Genomic DNA, 8,816 nt, shown 5'->3' with positions numbered 1-8,816 from the left:
CATACCAAAGAATTTTAAAAATAAATTTCTTTATGATTTATTATCAGTGAACGTTTGATTTGTATAACTATTTTATATACCTTTATACCAGGGGTCGAGTAAAAATTTCTGGGCAAAAAGGGGTCATGAGTGGAAAAAGTTTCAGAAGCTGTGCTCTAAACAACAGGTTCAAACTTATATCAGTTTGGAGGAAGTATTCACCGTCCCCCACTTTCTCCTCTCAGCTTCCTGTAACCATGAAAGATTCAGAGAGACATAATTTCTGGGTAATTAATCATTTTATTAATTATGGCTAGCAAATGATTAATAAAAGTATGGTCATTTAGCTTTCTCTCATAAACAAAAGACCACCCCCCCTAGAGGCCTCTTGCTGTTTATATGCCCTTGGAAGAGTGAGTGTTCCAGACAGGTGGCAATCAACTCTGATTGGTTAACAATTAATGACAGAATGAATGAGAGGCTGACTTATTCTGATAAGGAGCTAGTGGAATATTACTTTGATTACGTCATTCTTGCTCCCTCACCAACTCCCAGCCTTGGACAATCTAGATAAAGGATCCATCCTCCCTGTGCCCCCAGGGAACACAGTGGGTGGGAATTCATCTGGATTAGATTCTTTTTACTCTTTAATCAAAAGGAAGCAAGCTTCGACCAGTTGGGTGGGGTCTGAACCAGACTGAGGAGAATGTTAAATCCAGTCTCATCTTTAAGCCCTCTTCTTCAGAGGCTGATTTGACCTAGTAGAAAATGAGGAAATAGGAAGGTAACAAAACCCGAACAAACTTGGTTTCTCCCCCCTTCCCTCTTAGTAATTGCTTATTAATATAAGAAGGAAATAATGAATTCTCTCACCCCCAAGCTCACTTCTGTGCTCATAGACAGGGTGCTCATTTACTTTTCATAATACAGTGGGAGAGGGGAAGCAAGGGGGGAAAGTAGTTCACAGCAGAGAACAAAAGAAAACTTATATGGAAGCAAAGGTGGACAGCTCTGAAAACAATGCATAGTATTTATTATTATAGGCTTTTTTTGTTGTTGCTTTTTGGAGGGCAATTGGGGTTAAGTGACTTGCCTAAGGTCACACAGCTAGTAAGTATTAAGTGTCTGAGGATGGATTTGAACTCAGGTCCTCCTGACTCCAGGGCCAATGCTCTATTTACTGTGCCACCCAGCCACCCCTATATAGGCTTTCTTGAAATGGAAATTTATTGCTGGACATTTTGAATCCTTTCTTATGTTCTACTGTGCACATGACAATGCTTTTTTTTCTTTTCTTATTTTGTATTTGTTTTAATATTTAAGTTTATAATGTTTCTTTTGTTACTGTGCATTTAAGTTTTTTTTTTTTGTATTTAAGTTTAAAATAAATTAATTAAAAAAAGAAAAAAGCCCAGAATACAATGTCTTCGTTGCCAGACAGATCCTTTCCTGGACTGGGTCAGGCTTCTCACTCGTCTTGGTTGCTGTGGCTCCTTGACTCAGTATTAGATCCCGATAGTTTAGGCCTTCCATTACTCTTCCAACCTTTTGAAGCTGACAAGGTCATAACTTGATTTTTCTCCAATACTTATTTATCTAGGATCTGAAAAGGATGTATTCTACAGAGAAATGGAGACAGAAACAGTCAGGCAGTCAATAAACATTAATTAAGTATTCCTTATGTGCCAGTCATCATACTAAGTGCTGAAGATACAAATAAAGGCAAAAACCAATCCCCACCCTCAAAGAGTTACAGGAAAAGACATCAGGCAAATACATACATACAAAGTAAGCCATATACAGGACAAATAGGAATTACTCAACAGAGGGGAGGCATTGGAATTAAGGGGATGGGGAAGGGATTTCCTGTGGAAGGTGAGATTTTAACTTGGACTTGAAAGAAGCCAGGGTGTGGAGAGAAGGAGGGAGAGTGTTTCAGGCATGATAGATAACCAGCTATTTTTTTTCCTTTTTTGGAGGAGGAAGGCAGCACAATTGGGGTTAAGTGACTTGCCCAAGGTCACACAGCTAGTAAGTGTTAAGTGTCTGAGGTGGATTTGAACTCAGGTCCTCCTGACTCCAGGGCCAGTGCTCTATTCACTGCACCACCTAGCCACCCCTAGCCAGCTAATTATTATCGCTATTGTAGTTAACATTCATAATAGTGTCTTAAGGCTTCCAAAGTAATTTACAAATATTATTTCATTTTATGGTAGGTGCTATTATTATTTTCAATTTACAGAGGAAGGAACTGAGGCAGACAGAAGTTAGTGACTTGCCCAAGGTTATATAGCTAGCTAGTAAGGGTCTGAGGTAAAATCTGAACTCAGGTCTTCTAGACTCCAGGTCTAGCACTCTATCCCTGGCAACAATTATCTTATTCTGAGGTGATACTGAAAGTCTCATGGGCTGACTTCAGAAAAACCTAGAAAGACTTATATGAATGGATGCTGAGTGAAGTGAGCAGAACCAGGAAAACATTGTTCACAGAAACAGCCACATTGTTCAAAAACTGACCTTGATAGACTTTGCTCTTCTCAGTAATGCAAGGATCTAAAATAATTCCAAAAGACTCATGATGGAAAATGCCATCCACATCTGTAATGGGAATGTAAATTTAAAGATCTTCCCTGCCCCTAGGCTAAAGTGCACCTGGAGCCTGAGGTAGGAGGCTTGTTTTTCAGTAGATACTTCTTGATTGGCCAGTGAGTCAATAAGGTTGTTACATTCTCTGAGCCAGGAGAAGGCTATATAAGCCCTGATGTGTAGCTTTGTTTTGGGGCTCACTTTGAGAAGTGTTCTGTGATTTGATCTGGATTCTAGGAAGCCGTTGTCCAGAGCCCCCAGGCTTTGAAAAGCCCAGATGTTGATTGGGTATGGATGTAATGGCTGGACAGTTTGAAAAGCTGTCTACTTGATCTGTTTCTGTCTTGATAATTCTGTCTGTATATTCTGAAGTTCGGGGTGCTGACCTCTTTCCCCTGAACTAGGTAAATGATACATGTTTGACTGATTAAAGTAAGCTTGTTAACCCATTTTGAGTTGCTTTCCTTTATCAAAGCAGATCCAAGAACCTGTGGTGGCAGCAAACCCTGAGGACCGCTTGGGGTGCTTGCTGCTACAACATCCAGAGAAAGAACTATGGAGTCTGAATGCAGTTTGAAGTAGACTATTTGCTCTTTTTTTGTTGTGTTGTGTTTTTCCTTTCTCAAGTTTCCTTCCATTTATCCTAATTCTTCTATACAACATGACCAATGTGAAAATATGTTCAGTAAGAATGTATATGTAGAGCCTATAAAGGATTGCACACTGTCTTGGGAAGAGAGGTAGAGAAAATTTAAAACTTATGGCAGTGAATGTTAAAAACTAAAAATATGTTAATTTATTAAAAAAAAAAAGTCTGATGGAGGTCCCAGGATGTAAATGTAAATGTCACTAACTCAAATCATACAGAGGTTCATATAGTTGTCAGCTTCGTTCCCTACCTTCCCCCTTTCCACGGGAAGCATTTCTTTGTAACTAGGGCATATGCTGAGCCCTCTGTCCCAGGCAGGGCTTCTTACTTCTCTCAAATTATGACTTAATCCAGGGCTACGGTAATTTGGGGAACAGAGAGAAGGATGACAAAGAATTTCTTTTCACTGAGAAACATTTGGACTGTTCAAATGAGACAATATTTGTAAAGCGCTTAGCACAGTGCCCAGTATATGGTAAGTGCCTAATAAATGTTTGTTCTCCCTCTTCCTCCTTGCTAGCCCAATTCCAACTGGCAAGAAGCTGATTCATAGAGCTGTCTATTTTTGTTGTTGGGTCATTTCACATTCACAGCTCTTTGCAACCCCATTGGAGGTTTCCTTGGTAGAGACTGGAGCAGCTTGCAATTTCCTTCTCCAGCTCATTTTACAGATGAGGAAATGGAGGCAAACAGCATGGAGTGACTTGGCCAGGGTCACACATAGTAAGTGACTGAGGCTGGATTTGAACTCATGTCCTCCTGACTCCAGGGTTAGCACTCTATCCACTGTCCTATCCACTCTTTCTCTAACCCCTAGCTGCCAGAGCTGTCTTCTAATCCTTCAAGATAAAAAGCAAAATCTTCTGTTGGACCTTTAAAACTCTTCACAAACTGGCCCCTTCCTATCTTTCCAGTCTTTTTACCTAGACGTTCTTTGCCTCTTATACTTTCTTTCCTTCTAACATACACTTGCCTTTGTTTCTGTGATCCAGTGACAATGACCTCCTTGACACAGCTCTCCATCTTCTTCTCTGAGGCAATTGAGGTTAAGTGATTTGCCCAAGGTCCCACAGCTAGTATTTGAGGACAGATTTGAACTCAGGTGCTCCTGACTCCAGGGCTGGTCCTTTATCCACTGTACCACCTAGCTGCCCCTGCTCTCCACCTCCTGATGCCAGGCATTTTCTTTTTAATTTTTAATTTTTTAAATTTTATCTTTATTTATTTATTTTAGCATTTTCACCAACTGTCTTCCATGTCTGGAACTCCCTCTTTCCTCATTTTCACTTCCTGTCTTCCTTCAAGTCTCAACCCAAATCCCACCTTTTGCCTTTCTGATCCCCCTTAATTCTAATGCCTTTCCTCTGAGACTACCCACAATTTATCCTATTTCACATTTTGTACATAGTTCTTTACCTGTTGCCTCCCCGCCCCCCTCATTAGATTGTGTTACCTGAGGGCAGGGATTGTTTTTGCATTTCTTGCTTAGTACAGTGCCTAGCAAGTAGGAAGCACTTATAGGTACTTGATGACACATACTTCTTGAGAAAGGAGGAGGGAGGGAAACCAGACCTGGAGACTGGTATCCAGGGGTGATTTTCTTTTCTTTGCCCTGGAGGGAGATTTCCCTTCTGCCACACCAGATATAAGGGAGTGGAAGGGCTGCCTGAGTTTCTATCTGCCAGCTACAAAAACCTGGCAAGACTATTAGCTTCAGAGATGGCCTAGAATGATAGACTCATATAAATGCCAGACTTAAGCGACTGATGCACCACAGAAGGCAAAAACTTGGCAGCTAGTGTGACTTTTGTCAGGTGACTGAGAAGAGGAGGGTGGGAGACGGCTTCGCCTCCTGGTCTTCCTCTATTGCCCCTTGATACAACTAACCCAAAGCCTGGCTGCCAGACACACATCCCCTCCATCTGATTACCTGTGCTAGTCCTGGGGGAATGAAAAGCTGAGAGGGCTCATCAGAAGAAGTCTGGGGCCGCAGCTGGGGGTGGAGTCCCAACTAGGACAGCTGTAACCTTTTTGTGTTCTTATTTTTCTCTATGTTAAATGAACTACGTGACCACAATCTTCTTGTTTTTTTTCTTTATGGAATGTTAGGGATCATTTGGCCTGAGAGAGGAAAGACCAGATGTGGGATGAGAGTGAGATTTTTCTTTTTTCTTAAATAATTCTAGGCAATATTTCATGAAAACCTGGCTAAAATTCACTATCTGGCTAGCATGGTTTTTAACTGACTACAGCGACTCTTTGCCTGTAGGTATGATTAAAGGGGGAAAAAAATCCCCAAATGGAACCGATCATACACCAATATAGATTAGCCTGGCTACTGCAGTAGCCCAGGTTTCTTATGGTATGTACACAAAGAAACTCAGAGAGCCCATAGGTGTCTGCCGTGTTTCAATCTGCCTGCTGGCTGGACAGATTTTGCAGCTCTGACTCTTTGGTGTTGGTGAGCCCATTAGTTATTGGCACTGGGCCAAGTGTCTGCCTTGTGAAGTGTCCAAAGAAAAGGATGAGCTCATTCCTGGGCTTCTACCAAGCCCGAGGCAGTGTGGGAGCCCTGCTCTTTGCAGCCTGGGGCAAATGACCTATTTTGCAGCCCAAATCTCCAGAGGCCACAATTTGAATTTCTTTCTTCTTTCCCTTCAGCTGAAATGTGTTCAAACATGGCACTGTCTTGGCTGAGAGTTTTTTCCTTCTCTTTTCTTTTCACAAAGGAAAAACATTGAACACTTCTAGAATATGTAACCCTTCACACCCACAATTCCCACCCCTCTACTAAGAGGGGAAAAATCAGTTTCATTATCTGTCCTCTGGAGCCAACATTGGTGATTGCTTTTAAGCTGAAAGTCTTGCCTTCCGAGACAAAGTTGGGAGGAAGGTGACAGAATTCCTCCCTATCCCTCAGCCAGGATATATCTATAGAATGCATTCACTCATCATCTCTACCTTTGGAATCCTTAGCTTCCTTGAAGGGTCAGCCTAAATGCCACCTCTTACAGTGAATAGAATAACAAGACCTGAGTTCAAATTTAACCTCTAGTTGTGTGACCTTGGGCAAGTTATGTAACCTCTGTTTGTCTCACTTTCTTCATCTGGAAAAGGGGGATTATGATAGCACCTGCCCCTCAGGGGTGTTGAGGAGGATCAGATGAAATAATATTTATAAAGTGCTTACCATAAAGTACTTTATAATATTTTACTATGATTTTAAAATACTTTAATATTATTAACTTTTAACTTTAAAGTACTATAACTTTGATGTGCTAGAACTTTAAAGTATTACATAAAGTTTAAAGTACTATATAAATGCTAGCTAGATATTATTATTCAAGAAATATCCTAGGTGGCATGCATAGAGTGCTGGGGCTGGACTCAGGAAGACGCACCTTTCCAAGTTCAAATGTATCATCAGACTTGTATTAGCTGAGTGATTCTGGACAAGTCATTTCACCCTGTCTGCCTCAGTTTCCTCATCTTTGAAATTAACTGGAGAAGGAAATGGCAAACCACTCCAGTATCTTTGCTAAGAAAACCTCAAATGGGGTCATGAAGAATCAGATGTGACTAAAACATCTGAATTGATATTAGGGCAGTAATGACTGGTGAGAAATCTGGTGAGGGACCACACTGGGATGAGTATTTGAGTTGATAGCAGTAGAAGAATCATCTTCACCATCATTGTAGCTAGCATTTATATAGTGCCTACTGTGTGCCAGGCACTGTGATAAGGACTTTACAGCCCTTGAGGGCAATGTAGCCAGCTGTACTCTGCAGCCTCGACCCATTTTTTTGAGAGTAAGTTGTTATATTTTGTTATATCCCCATCACTCAACAGATTGCCTTGCACACAGTAGGTGCCTAATAAATGCCCATTTCCCCCATCATCTTTGCCCCCTTTTCATATTCTAACAGCCACTTCCATCCCTAATTGTGCCCCAGCCATATGTTCATTTATCTTGTCAGTGTCAACTTGAAAATAAAAATGTCATCTCAGTCTGCATAGCAGATGTGAGAACCTGACTTACTGCCAGGGGGAAGGGTTATTGGTATCAATATGCCCTGTCATCACATTAGTCCTGAGGCTCAAGGAGATTAAAAGAGCTCACAATCCAGTGGGAATCAAGGCATCTGCTGCTGTCTCTTCCCTTTATTTCTGGACCCTAGAGAGGTGATGTTGCTATAGTGTGTGGTAGATTTTGGCAGTCTGATCTCCTGCCTTACTGACTTAAGGCTTCCTAGGGAAAATAACCAGATATAACTCTTATCTATCTTTTTTATTTTTCTTGAGTTCAAGAATCATTTGTTAGGCACTTAACATATACAAGGCACTTGGCAAGGCCTGGGAGATATAAAGGTGAAACAGATATAGTCTTTGTGACCAAAGAGTTTATGGTCTATTGGGAGGGATAGATGTGTGCATAAGTAAGTAGAATAAATGGTAGAGTTTGATGAGGTAAAGGAGAGATGTAGATGAAGGGATCTCAGAAAATCTGAGGAGAGGAGCACTTTCACCTCAGGGACAGGGAGGACTTCATAGAGGAGGCCACTTGAATCGGGACTTTGAAAGGAAAGGATCCCAAAGGCAGAGATGTAGAGGGAGGGCGTTCTAAGTGGGGGTGACGGCTTGAGCAAATGCATGAAGGTGGGTAAGTGAAGGAGATCAAAGAAAGGCTAGCAAGCTAGTCTGGCCAGAAAACAGAGTGTGTAGAGGTAAATAGCATGAAATAAGACTAGAAAAAGTAGTTTGGAGATTAGTGGCATGCTTTAAATGTCAGATCACTGTAATCAGATTTTATCCTCTTGGAAATAGGGAGTCCTTGATTTTTGGTCTCTGGGGCTCTGACTCTGCTCTCTGCTGCCCCTCCTGGCCCTGCTCCTGGGCTCTGACTCTGCTTGCGGGGTGGGGGGGGGCGGTGAAGAATGAGGAAATAGAGGTTTCTCATCCTAGAAGTTTAGTCTCACTGTCTTCTATACAAAGCACATACCCTTATACCCACAGTATTTCAGGACTCTCAGCCCTATTCATCAGCATTCTAGTGTAACTGACTCAGCAGAGGCTCTTTGAATCAATACAGGGAGAAGCTGTCACCTAGAGAGTTTAAACGAGCCTGTTGTAATATCTGCATTGGCCACAAGGTGGTGATAAAAGCCCACAAACACCTGAGCCAGCCTCAGTCTGAACCCACCAGGTGATGGCAGCTTTCCCTGCCCACAATGTGGTGTTTCTTCTCACATGCGGCTTTTCCTTTGATTCCTGGGCTCAATGTAGTCTAAGAAATGAAACAGAATGTTGGCCAATTGTGAAAATATGACCTCTGCTTTTTATATCTGGTTCCTACCCCTCAGGAATATTACACCTCTCATCTTTCTTTCTTTCTTTCTTTCTTTCTTTCTTTCTTTCTTTCTTTCTTTCTTTCTTTCTTTCTTTCTTTCTTTCTTTCTTTCTTTCTTTCTTTCTTTCTTTCTTTCTTTCTTTCCTTCTTTCTTTCTTCCTTCCTTCCTTCCTTCCTTCCTTCCTTCCTTCCTTCCTTCCTTCCTTCCTTTCTTTCTTTCTTTCTTTCTTTCTTTCTTTCTTTCTTTCTTTCTT

Source organism: Petaurus breviceps, unplaced genomic scaffold (assembly GCF_028583685.1).
Source record: "Petaurus breviceps papuanus isolate PSGF00001 unplaced genomic scaffold, PetGlider_PUasm1.0 91041, whole genome shotgun sequence".
NCBI classification, from domain to species: Eukaryota; Metazoa; Chordata; class Mammalia; order Diprotodontia; family Petauridae; genus Petaurus; species Petaurus breviceps.
The sequence above is the reverse complement of the archived record's forward strand: the minus strand, read 5'-3'. Positions refer to the sequence as shown.